This window comes from Phyllostomus discolor, chromosome 9, assembly GCF_004126475.2.
Source record: "Phyllostomus discolor isolate MPI-MPIP mPhyDis1 chromosome 9, mPhyDis1.pri.v3, whole genome shotgun sequence".
NCBI lineage: Eukaryota > Metazoa > Chordata > Mammalia > Chiroptera > Phyllostomidae > Phyllostomus > Phyllostomus discolor.
The window spans coordinates 6,188,762-6,202,834 of NC_040911.2; the positions used below are offsets into that span (position 1 = coordinate 6,188,762).

The 14,073-nt window shown below is 35.6% G+C and overlaps 1 protein-coding gene across 3 annotated transcripts in view; it reads left to right on the forward strand.

The window, feature by feature from the left end:
- Positions 1–14,073, forward strand: part of CDH19 (cadherin 19) — a 55,012-nt gene that overhangs the window by 8,386 nt on the left and 32,553 nt on the right. The gene's annotated exons all lie outside the window — the stretch shown is intronic.

Sequence of the window (14,073 nt, forward strand, 5' to 3'; positions counted from 1 at the left end):
TTTTAATCTATCATGTATTTTACCTCCACACTACCAGATGATATTTGTAGTAAAACTGTCAACCTTGAAATTATGAGAACCAATATTTATTTACAGTGTAAATATTTTAATATAATAAATGATTTATATTTAGGAAGTGATTTAAGTGTAGTGCTTTCTGCATATCTGAATAAAGTTAAATGTTTCTTTGAAGAACAATCTGTTTTCACATCTGACATGCAAGTATTTAATTTTCTTCTTTTGCTATCAAACTGTCCATAGACATTCGAAAATTTTATAAACAAAATGCAGAATTAAGAATGTTATATTAATAATACTATTAAAAGTAAACTACTGAGTTTATTATGAGCATAAACACATACCTATTGGAATATGTATACATGTAATTAGCAAGTATTACATTCATTACATATAATAAAAGGTTATCTTATCAAATCTGAAAGATATAAAATTGTATATTAAGAAAATGACAAATTTGAAAGATAAATAAAATTGTTTCTAATTTGTTGAAAATGCTTTTAATTAGGTTACTAATATTAATAAAGTATTTCAATGAAATTTTGCCAAAGAGATTTAGTAAATTTGTAACAAAGGGATTTAGTATATCTAGAATATGAAGAGATAAACAACAAAAATATCTAAATACAATGATAATGTTTTTTCTTTAGAGTTTGTAAATTTATACATCTATGAATTCACTTTTTTGAATTTCTATATCTGTACAGAATGTATTATTTATATACAAATTTTTGCAGCCCTGACTGGTGTGGCTCAGTGGATTGAGTGCAGGCCTGTGTACCCAGGCAATAATTGTTTGATTGCCAGTCAGGGCACAGGCCTGGGTTGTGGGCCAGGTGCCCAGGAGGGGGCATGTGAGAGGCAACCACACATTGATGTTTCCCCCTCTTTCTCTCTCCCTTCCCCTCTCTCTAAAAATAAATAAATAAAAATCTAAAAAATTAGATTAAATTGAATACTTGCAAATTTAGTAATATACACATTCTTGGTAATTAGCAATATCAATTAATATAATAAAATAATACAAGTTCATATAAAATATTTATTAAAATCTAAATACTTTAGCTGTTTAAGTATGACAAGTATGCACATATACATGCTTATAATTTTTTATTTGAAAAAGTTGAAGGGGATTAAGAATTATGAGCTTTCAGTCATAAAATAAATCACTGGGATCTATTATAAAGTATAGGGAATATAGTCAATAGAATCATAGAAACTTACTAATGTAGCATTGTATGTTGACTATAGTTTAAAAATATTTTAAAATATTTAAATTTTAATGTAATGTGACTATCTCTGCCTATCACATTTTTCAACCAATGAAAGTATTTTTCAAAAAGGAATAATCATTATAAAATTAAGTGTAGAATTACTTAATTTTAAGTAAACAGCCAGCTTATGAAATCTAGAAATCATCTGATATTTTATTCTTTATATGCCTCCTATGCATTCCTTAGAATTGTTACTATTTTTCTATAATAAATCTACATAAAATATAGATTGACACTGAATTTTTTGCCACTCACACTCTTACGATGTCTCCCAATGTTATGCTACATTTCAGGTGTTATAGAATATTTAACATGTTATACCGTTTAGACGGACACATAGTTCTTGTCACCTACTTTGTTTAGATTGGGTTTCATTGCCACCGACCTCATGTTTGAGAACCATGCTGATGGGTGTGAGGAAATGGAGCGTTTACATTTTGTTGTCATGGCGAGACTTCCTTTAACATGATGACCTTTGACGACCTGACCTTTGCTGAGGCGTATCTGATCGAGGACTAAACATACACATAGGGAATTTAATGAACCCATGTGAATCCTTCTTTCTGGCAATGCCTCTGAAAGCTCACAGATGCGAGAAATGAGTGACTTTTACCAAAGTGACCAGAAAGGAGTTTGATACTTTTTAAACATAATCCATACTTTTAAAGTCTTCATCGCCAGCTCACATCACCATTCATTTGAGAGTCCAGCAAAATGTTCTAAAACGGACCTTTTCACAACTTACGATGAATGGACTTCTTTTGCAATGACGCAGGCCCTCTGGAAGAGTCTCATGTGATTCACAAAGAGAATTCTTATCTCCCTTCAAATACAGTTCTAGCTCTGGTAAAACGGAAGTGGTGTTGTCAGAAATGTGTTGCATTAATTAATCAGTAAGAGACATTCACAATCATCAAAGAATGCCATAATGTTCAAGCAAAACATTATGTTCAGAGACCCTGCTTTGGCATACTGAGTCTGAAGAAAAACAAATCCAGGGAAGCAGGCAGCAGACGAGTGGTTACCGGCGGGGAAGAGGGTGGAGGGGGGACCAAGCAGGAAAAGGGGGTCAATTGTACTGTGACAGCTGCGAACTAGACTTTTGGCGGTGAGCACCCTGGAGCACACCTGAGACTTATATAACGTTATAAACTGATGTGTTCTCAATAAAGTAAAAGTTTAAAATGTTATTACAGGACAGTGATGTATAAACATTCAGGATTAGTACATCCACATTTTTATGTCCCTTTATGCTATGAATTTACATAATAAAGGATCATCATCAATGTGCAGAATAGTATGTTAAAGTGGAAATAATTCTGGCATATCAGTCAGTTATGGCTTAAAATAACCTAAGTCATTTTCTCTAAGTGCAAAACTTAGAAATGTCATTCCTATGAAAATGAGTGAGTTATCCATAAATCACAGGACAGAAAAATGCCACCGTTTTCTGCTTTTATGTTGAATTACAGCTGGCTCGTTTCCAAGAGTTTGCCATCTATTTAAAAATCTCTAGTGGAGATTCTGACACCCTTTGATAAAAGGATTACACTACCAAAATTCAAAGACAAACATGGGCTATCACCAGAACACAAAAAAACAATAAAGAGAAAAGAACAGAGATGCATCTTTTGTTTGAATTTTAGAAGTATTGTTTCTTACTAAACAAATATTTCTTGCTTGTGCTTAAAACTGCTCTTGATCCAGCAAAGCAAAAGAGAACCCTTTTCCCAAAGTGACAGATGAAAAATGCAGGGGCCGTGACACCACTTTTCCGCTGGATGGGGACCCTCCTCCTAAGTGAGACGCTGCTTTTTCTTTGCCTCTTGATCTGCTCTTCCATCTAACGCCTATCGAACGTGCCCATTCTGTGGGCACATCAGGAGCTGATTCCAAATGTCTTGGTTAGTAATAAATAAGTGTGTGTGTTTACATGCACACACACACATATACACATGTGCATCTATACATTTGTCACAGGACACATTTCAGATTTACATGTTGACTCATTTGGTAATTTATGACCACATTAAAATGCGATGTCATTTTATAAAATATATATTTAATAAAGTCACTTATATATAAGTGTTACATAGATGTATATAAGTTTTAACTGTTTAAAACACACAGCTCTTCACTCATAGGGATGATTTGTGTGAGACTGTGTGAAATTGTGTTATAAAGATATCTCTGAGTTTTTGTCTTGTAGAGCATGAAGAAACAGGGAAACATGGCCCAGCTGTACATGTGTGAGTTGTTAGTACAAATCTTAGTGAGGTATTAATTAGCTGGCTTCTATATATTGTGAAAAATGGTTTCAGGGATGCCAGATTTTAAAAAAAATTAGGTGAGGAATTATTTCATATAAAAGTATCATTCCTTTCCACAGAATGCATTAATCTCCCTACCCACGGTAAACTGAAGTGGCTCATGCTCCATATAACCCAAATTTTTAAGATAAAAGAAAAGTTTACTTACTCAATAATTTAGTCATTCATCCATATTACACTGAATGCTTCTACATTTAAGCACTTAAAAAAAAAACATGTTTATCTTCCCTGGAATCAATTACAAGGGCATCAGAAAACTAAAAAAGATATTCTTACTCTCTCATGTTAAGTCCATTTTTATCTTAGATCAACTATATTTATGATAGTTTTCCTTCCATAAATTTATGTGTATTTTTAACCCATCCTATCACCTGGAGGTATACATTTACTGTTTTCTAGATTTAAAAACATCTCTTTTATTTTTATGTACATTTTATTTGCAATTAAAGTGTGGTACCAAAATTTTATCTTGGGTCATAGAGAGCAGGCATTTATTTACTAGAAAAGCCTGCCATTCATGTTAAGGGGATTTGATTTTTTCCTATATTTGTTAAAATACTTTCCAAGACCATTACACCTGCAGCTACTGTCTTATGAGTGTGTAACTGTAGCCTCATCGTCAGCTGCATATTCTTCATTTACTACTCCTAACTTCCTTTTATCTTTAGAATCACTCACAAAATGAAAAAAAATGTATTTACTGTAAAAGTTTAGCATCTGTTTTTTTATTTCCAACTATTAAGCGCTGCTATTTTAGGTGTTAATTAACATCACACATGAGAAACAGCTAACGACAAATTAGTTTCTGCTTGCCACCTCCTGGAAATACATACCACCAGGACAAATGTATGTCTCTCTCTCTGTTTCTCTGTAACTCCAAAATAAAACAAAACTTAATACTTCAACTAATTACCTAAGAAAGAATAAAAATTTGCTATGCACTTCAAAGAAAAAGATTTCAAATTGGTTACTTTCTAGGAAATTAAATGCCTTTATATCTAATTTTAATTTTAAACATTTTTATTGTAACTCTGAACATAAAAGAATTTTGCTAGTTTTAGTTTTTGATGGCATAACCAAAACTGATTTCAATATTTCACCTATTGTGGGTGTGCATGCATGATGTCCTGGTAATGAGTGCATAGAAAATGCATGTGCCTCTGAGTGCACCAGACAAATCGTAAAATTTCAGGGAAAAAAACCTCAGGAAAAAAGACTTTAAGCATTTGCTTTAAAAATTGTGAAGAAATGGCAGAAGAATGAAGTTAGTACCTAATATTGTGGAGAAGAGACCCTGGAAAAATCAGGTCTTGACACAGACACAGGAAGGGATTAGCTGGATTCCACAGGCTGTGGGGATTTGTAACCTTAATATCTTAATTTAGAAGTCCTTTAACCTGGTCTGCTGTTTGAAATAGTGTTTGGAAATTAATATGCAAATGAACTTGTCCCGGGGCCCATCCTACTTCTCCCCAATGCTGACCCTGTTCAGCTTCTTGTGGTCCTTCCGGTCCAGGCATTGTTATCTCCTCTGTCAAGGCTTTACTCCAGCTTTGGCCTGTAGCTGGCCTTGGGGACTTCCTTTCCCTCCTTAGTTTATATAAGCTCACTTTGATCTTTTTTCTTCTGCTTTTAAAAGGGTTAATAATTAACATCTCTCACTGAATGACAAGGAAGACTAACAGGAGAGCATGTGAGGTATCTGTGAAGGTGGCTGGAATAGAGCTGGGGTGTCACTGGAGCGCTAGGCGGGGTTACCAGGAACTGGCCAGTTCCCAGCAAGCTCATACCTCAAGTACTTAATGGCAGTCAGTGGGGGTGCAGCCCCCCGCTCCCCACCCTCACTCGGTGGTCCAAGCTTGACCGAGCCTCCACCTTCTCCTAACTACAGCTCTTGCTTGCCAAAGAAGGCAGAGAGAAGACAATTATTCCCAGGCCTTCCCTAGCTTCAGTTCTGAACTGATAGAAATCCCATTTATTTACATGTCATTAGCCAAACTGGTCAGGTCAACCTACCCGATTGCAAGAGGGATACTGGTAAACAATAGGATGTCTTCCACAGAGACTAAATATTTTAGTTCCTTTTTAAATTCATATTTCATATTCTAGTCACATCTATTTTGGCTTACTAATTATCCAGTGTTTAGGGATAGTTTATGAAATCTTACACAATTGAAGCCAACAGTTTCTTAGAGCAATGGGGCGGAAGGGAAGGTATGAGGATAGAAATGACAGTTCTCTCTGAGTCTGGAGTCACCGTGCTCCCGTTTAGGAACTTTGGCCGTGATTTCCGCAGGTACCTTAGCCTCAGTGTTTCCAAACCTACTGTGGATACTCCCTACCTGCGCAATCTTTCTTGAAATCCAGTTGGTCATCAAGTTTTGTGAATTCTGTTTCCAGTTGCTCATTTTTCTCTCACTCCCATCACCCTTTCTGGGGCCCACAATTAGCCCGAGTGCTGGGAAGCATCGGCACCTTCAGGATGGCAGCGAACCCTCCAGAGTGGCAGGGAGGGCACAGCAGAGCAACCATTTCAATGCCCTGGAATCGCTGGTGCTTTTAGGCACAGAGTAGAGGACTCAAATTCTTTCACTGGTGACTAATACTGTATTGGAACTAGTGATTAAAATAAAAAGAAATATAAATTAAACATAAAGGTAGACATTGAGAGGGAAGTAAGACAACAGATACTACAGACTCTCCAAGATATTTCAGCTGAAGCACCGAACATTTCATTTGAGACAACTAAATATGTTTCCATTAAAATATCCCTGCTTCTGGGCTTAAGTGGACAAGGTAATTATTTATTTATATATTTATTTACTTATTTATTTATACTTTTAGAGAGGGGGAAGAGAGGGAGAAAGAGAGGGAGAAACATCAATGTGTGGTTGCCTCTGGTGTGTCCCCCGCTGGGGACCTGGTCCACAACCCAGGCATGTGCCCTGACTGGGAATTGAACCAGCAACTCTTTGGTTCGCAGGCCGGTGCTCAATCCACTGAGCCTCACCAGCCAGGGCCTTAAATAGTTAAGATTTTAAATAGAGTCACGCAATACAGAGTCCCTTCTTTGAAATGAATATTGAGGTTGTGTCTATAACATAAAAAAAATTAGATTTTAAGGTATAGTCTACACCCAGCCACTAACCATCAGTACTCTTCCTCTATAAGGAATTATAAAAATGCTTAAGTAATAAAGGGGGTTGTTAATAGATGTTGTAAGGCCTTCATTTTTTCATTTTATAAATAATCATTCAAACTAAAAGAAAGAAAGGAAAAGACTAATTTCTCTATAATGATATTGCCACTTACAGCCCCACGGGCCACATTTTACTATATGCTTCACACTGAGTTTCTTGCCTCAGACTCCAGCGTAAGAAGTTAGACATGCTTCTTTAAACTGAGGAAGAACAAAGTTTTCTCTTTTTTTAAAGGTCACTTTAGAAACCATAATTTTAGAAGTTTTTTTTTCTTTCTTTTTCAATTTAAGCTTTGGAACTTCCTGAGCATCACACAGTATAAGCCTCCTGAGATGTTCTTTCAGTCAGGGCTACTCAATGGTTTCCTAAAGATGGAGACATTATATTAATAGCCATCTACTTTTCTGTATGAGAAGCGAGTGTAGCCGAGCTTAGCTCAGCTTTCCACAAGGCTTCCAGAATACATTATGTTTTTATAAGTTTTCACAGATGGAATAATTATCTTTATGTAACCAAGAAGAGGTCATAGAAAAGACAATTTCTAATTAGACCCAGTTACAAATGGTATAAGTGCATAGATTATAATATTTTCATCCGTTAAGTCATAATTAGTCTTCTTTGAAAACATAATTGTTCTGAGTCACACTGGGATCATTTGCAGCCTATATATGCCCGTGCAATATCACATATTGCTTCAAGCATGACACGTTTTATTTGTCATCGTCATTTAGCCAGGCCCGGGAAAAAAATATAATGACATCCAAATCATTTGAAAATCCACGTAGAACACATGCATCAGGCATAATGCATCCTATGCTGTTTTTGCAATAGTCATTTATAAAGTTTTACATGCGTGCGCATTGTTTGCAAAAATAGCAGTGGCTGAGTATTTCAAAGTTTAGAAGAACGGAAGTGGTCAGATCTTCACCACCCGCTGCTAGGAAGGCGTTTGTCCCGTTAGATGAAAACACGGAACACTTGGTAGGTGTCCCACAGTATACTGGATGCAGATTCTCATTCAATCAAGATAACCCATAAGAGATAGCACTGTTACTACCCTCATATCTCCCAGGAGGTCACTGAGGCACGCAGGGATTGGGCCAATTGTCCCCAGTAATGGAGTCAGTGGGTGGTGACTGTTCTCCGCATTGTCATCCCGCTGCACAAGTGACGCCCCTGAGCTCACCGGGCTGCCTTCAGAACCTCTCAGCTCACGCACTTGGGAGAATAACCCCAGAATCAATAAACGGTAATCTCTTGATCTTCACTACGGTGTTGAAAACCTACATTTATGTGAAAGCATTTTATAATCTATTATAAAATTATGTATGTGTATGTTAAACAAAGAAATATTAAAACAAATACACATGAGGGAAATTTAGATCCATGTATAATTCCTGGTTTCAGAGATGATTTCTATCTGCATAAAAGGGCATAATCTTCCACATCTTCTTCTCTGTGTTTGTCTACATTTTTTCCTTAAATAAGTGGTATCATTTTATATGTATTTATTTTTTTAACTTAAAAGTTTATTTTCTTAACAGCAATATTTTTATTTAATCTTTATTATATTTTCTATTACCATTTGAGCCCCTTATACCCAAGCAATTGCCACCCTGTTGTCTGTGTCCATGAGTCCTTTTTCCTTTTTGCTCCACCCCTCCCCCCTCCCCTCCCCCCACCAGCTGTCATCTATTCCCCATCTAGGAGTCTGTCTCCATTTGGCTCATTAGTTCAGTTTGTTCATTAGATTCCACATATGAGTGAAATTACATGGTATTTGTCTCTCTCTGTCGGGCTTATTTCACTTAACCTAATATTCTCCAGGTCCATCCATGCTGTTGCAAAGGGTAAAATTTCCTTTTTTTATGGCTGAGTAAAATTCTATTATGTAAAGGCCCCATAGTTGTTTTACCCCCTCACCTACTGATGGACACCTGGGCTGCTTCCATATCTTGGCAATTGCAAATAATGCTGCTGCAGTGAACATAGGGGTGCTTATGTGCTTTCCAATCAGTGTTTTGGGTTCCTTCAGATATGTTCCCAGAAATGGGATCGCTGGGTCAAAAGGCAGATCCATTTTTACTTTTTTTGAGGTATCTTCTTACTGCCTCCCACAGTGGCTGCGCCAGCCTGCATTCCCACCAACAGTGCAAAAGGGTTCCCCTTTAAAGCAACGTTACAGCACCACGTTCAATGGCTGAATAATGTTATGTGAGCATGCATTTTGAAATTTGTTTTTATTCGCTTGCGTCCTTGTCAACTGTGAAACCAGTTTGATGCATCTTCTCCAAATGAATAGGTTTAAGACAGGGAATTTCCAGTGTTTTTAAATGATACAATGAAAATAAACATATAGCCACATGTACATGGGTGTACCTCCTTAAATAATGTCACATTCAAATAATGTTGTGGATATTAGAAATAAGGCATTGCTTTATTTGTCCTAGTTCCTTATTTTTAAAAGGACATTAAGGGGGAAAGAGATTCTATAAGAGAAAATATTTTCCAGGTTTGACTGCAATCACGCAGGAAAAGAAGTGTAAGAAATAGCCTATGGACATGTAACAGGTAAATTAATATTAGATTACAAAATGGCAAAGACATAATTGAGTTTTATACAGATTAATTACATTCACAACATATAATTAGAAATAGGGTCCGAAAGGAGTTTTAGACAGAATCTTCAGCACAGAGGCATGCAAAGATTTAACCTTGAAATAACAAGGAGAAACCGTGCATTGGTAGTTCGTGGAAGAGGGGAAAACATGGGATGTGTTTTGTTTTGTTTTATTTAATGAGATTTCACCAGTGTGTATTTCATCAACGGGACTCTGTCTCTTCTCATTCTAGAATATTCTGCACACTTGGGCTCAACCTGTCAGTGCTGAGCACTCCAAACCTGGTGTTCATTAGCCGACAGCCCTCCTTGCTGCTCAAAAACCGAGTTCACAGTGGCCAGTCCAGGCAGGGAGTGGCCCTTGCTGGTCCCTATCTTAGGACAGCACACAGACAGTGACTGGAGAAGGCTGTGCTGCCCAAGAAGGTTAGAGACGCCCGTAGACAGGCATTCTGACTTGACGATGCTTTATCTGCAGCGCGCAGCTTTTATTTGTGACAGTAACTACGCACAGTTTCATGCGAGTTCATAAGCGGGACAAAGAACGATCTTTTATATTCCAGATCTGGGGCAAGGGAGTTGGTTGGCATAGGGACCATCCCAATTTGGGGTCCGGAAGTGTCGCTTCCTTCTCACTTAGGCACACAGCCTGCATCCACCCTCCTTTCTCTCCCTGTTCCCTAATAGCGATTCTGAGAAAGCCCTTTAAACGACCTCATGGGGAGTGTTGCTCTCTGAGGCCGCCAAGTTTCTTCTGATTTTTAAGAGATGGCAAATAGGATTAAGTTTCTATATTTACCCCATCCGCAGTTCCCCAGCTACCACTTTTCTCCTCCCTCTCACAGCCACCAAACCCATCATTCCGACCTATTCTTCCTTGTTTTCTTTTCAATCAATCCCATGAATCTTGAGACCAGCTGAGATGGAGGTGTCCTGAAAGGGGATAATAGAAAGCGTTGTTAGTGTCTGGTTTCAAGACTTGTCCAAACACTATAATGCAAATTATAGGTCTTTATTCAAATTCTGAAGGTGAACTGATAGTGACAGATATTGTGCATGATGTTAGAGATCTATGAGTTTCCTTTCTTCTGTTCAGGAAAGCATAGCTTATATTGTTCACTCTTTCCCCTTAAGATTAGGTTTCCAGCCCTGCCTTTAGTGTTAAATAACTACTCAGTACTGGGAAGGCCACTTAAAGTTTCTAGATATAAATTCCTTCCTATATGATGTAATACAATCGATGAAATATACTTTTCAATAATAAAACCATGTGACTCTACTTGGACTTAATATTTAATGCTTATAAAAATAATGTTATTTAGATGTTAGTAAAATTGTATGCAATATGTTAATATCAATATCATTTTAATAGTATACATTGTACATTTTGAAGTATCCTGTAGAGTGCAGTCGCTCTACATTTTATTTAATGAATATAAGTCATTGTGCCTAGGCTCTGGCAAGGAGATTAAACCTAAATACACTAACTTGAGAAAGTATTAGCATGATCTTCTTTTTTCCATATTAGAATAATACACAGGTTTTTCTTTAAGCATCCATCCGATTGGAAAATATAACCAGAACTGCAGATGTAGGGCAAAGATGTCACCGCTCCTTTCTCTGGGGACCGTTTCAGAATACTAATTGGGAGCATTTTTCCTTATTAGCCTGGACTCAGCCCTGAGTATTTCTCAGTCTGGCGCTGTTGACAGCTGCCAACAGTCTTCAATCACAAGTGGACTATTATTTGAAATGTTTTCTCTTCCCCTGAAATAGAAGAGTATTTTTTTTCTGACCATTATAGAAAATTTTGAATGTGGAAAAGGATAAACAAAGCCACATTATTTCATCATTCAGACATTGTTATTGCTTCATTTCATTTTTGTGTTTTTATACAGAAAAGTTCCAGCGAAAGGATATGCCTATCTGTTTTATTATGGCCTGGGATTATAAAATTACATTTGACTTGTAATTTTAAATTTACTTGTGAAATATTTCAATCACACACATAACCTGAAAAATATAACCTATGGTAGAAAAGTCACCCAGATTTAATGAGTATCGCTATTTGATACACATGCTTGGGATTGTTTTAGAGGGAGAAGAATGTGACAGATAATTCTAAACTTCAAACTTTGAACCACTTTCTTTCCGTACTATCTTGGTAATTATCATGATACATTTTGCAGGTCATTTTTTTTTTACCTGGAGTTATTTTACAAAGTCTATTTATGGCCATAGTCTCATGGGGCATCATCCTCTAATTTTTTGAAACACTTCTATAATTAGTATTATATAGTACCCTAATTTGAACTTTCTTTTTTTATATGTTTTCCTAATTAATCTGATTTATATTTGCCTCTCAAGTGCAGAAACTTGAAAGCTTCATCATGTATAAAGGAATAAAAACTGTTAGTTTATAGATTAATATATGTTTACTTCTGTGAGACCATCATCTCAATCAGGAACAGAGGTACGGTCATCAACCCACAAAGTTTCCTCATGACCCAGGCATCCTTCCTGTCCCTTCCTTATTGCCACTCTCTCTCAACTACCAACCTGCTCTCTGTCACTGTGACGGGTTGAAATTTTCTGGGATGACTTATGAATGGAGCCATACATGAACTTTTTGTCCAGCTCCTCTCCCCCAGCATCGTTACTTTGAGATGTTACTGAGTGCATCTATAGCTCATTTGGGTGTGCATCGGTCACGTTCAGAGTTGTCAAATCCCAGTTCTATGATGTCTTTATTTCCCACATCTTGCTGTTTGTGCCGTCATCATTATAGATTTTATTCTACATATGTTATATATCTTGAAATACATTGTTATTAATGTATAAACAGTAAAATTACATTTAAAATATTAATACAACAAAATCACTTTTTATATTTACCTATATATTTTATATTTCCATCTCATTATATTATATTATATAGATTCATATACCCTTAATTCTGAAAACATTTTCTTAATATTTTCAGAGATCAGTTATACTGTTGGTTATTTTTTATACTCTGCTTTATATTGCCCCTGTTGTGAATGTTGTATAATTATAGGCTGAAAGCTCTCTCTCAGAGCTATATATATATATATAAAATTCCACCAGTCCTGCATTATTTGTGATGAACATTTATTAGATTTTATTACTGCTTGTTTTTCTGGTGAGGTTTTATTATTTACTATTTGCATTTTATTTTAGTAATTTAAAAATAGCGTGCCAATTTTTTTTTGTTTTTTTTTCTCTTGTTTCATGTGTACTGAGATTTCTTTTTTGGGGGGTGTGCTATTGTTCTGCAAATCTGAGAAACCATGGACCATTCTCATTATTTTATCCCAATCTCTCTTTCTTCTTTTTGGGGATTCAAATTACATATTTGTTATACCACTTCAGATAGTTCCAAAGTTACTAAAATTTATTATAAAACTATTTTTGCTATTGCACTTTGTACTTTGGTTTGAGTAATTTCTATTACACAGTCTTCACAACCAATGCATTTTCTTCTGTAGTGTTCAGGATTTTGGTAAAACCATCCAGTGAGTTTTGTTTTTAGATATTATATTTTCAATTGTAGGGGTTCCTCTTGGTGCTTTTTAAGTTTGTATTTTTCTGTTATGTTTCACTATGTGGTCACTGAAATAGTTTAGGCAATAATCATCAATGACTGATAAAACTTTAAAACAAAATGTGACTAGGAAACTCATAATAAATGAACCAATTGATGTTACGTGAATCTACTAATGAATCTTGAAACAAGAACAACTTGAACACTAAAAACAAAATGTGAAAAAAAATTAGGTATTTTATGCCTCCAGACATAATGCAATAGGTAGTACAGAGCATCAGCAACAAATATTTTTGACACATACTTAAAATTGCCTCAAATCAAGCCTCTACTTATTTAAAGAAAGTAAACAAACACATTAAATCACACTATGGGACAGAGTGAGCAAAATTCTTACTGCGGGAAACTGTACAGGATAAGTCACATTGTTTGTCCAACTCATAAATTAAAAGAAAAATTAAATTTTAGAGTGATAAAACCTATGGACTAAATGAGACAGAAGGAATGTATTAATAAGCCACACTGGTGGACATAATTGAATCCTGAATCAAAGATACCTAATTTTAATTTGAACACTAGTTGAATATTTGATTGTATTCATCCAAAGATTTATTCATTTACAATATTAAAATTTTGATTTTTAAGTGGCTAAATACACCCTTTTGCCTGAGTGCATGTGTCTCTGTGTAATGAATGGTTAATATGCTATAATGTGTGAAATTTGTATTAATATTAGAAAATGAATATGTACGCAGATGAAATAAGATTGTGCTAGTCTTGGTAATACTAAGTTGAGAGATGGTGTCTAAGTGTTTATTATACTATTTTCTATATTTCTAGATGTTTGAAACTATCTTAATATAAAGTTAACAAAAATGTTATTTGCCCAACATTACAAGCTTACTTAAATTACTGTTAGTGATAATTTCCTAAACTTATGCAAAGTATCTTCCAATAAAAGAAACTACACAGTCCAAATGTTTTCATTATTCACTAGCTATTGAATATACATATTTAACAATCTCTAAATCACATACTTTACATGCATCTCAAATAGTCACGTGAG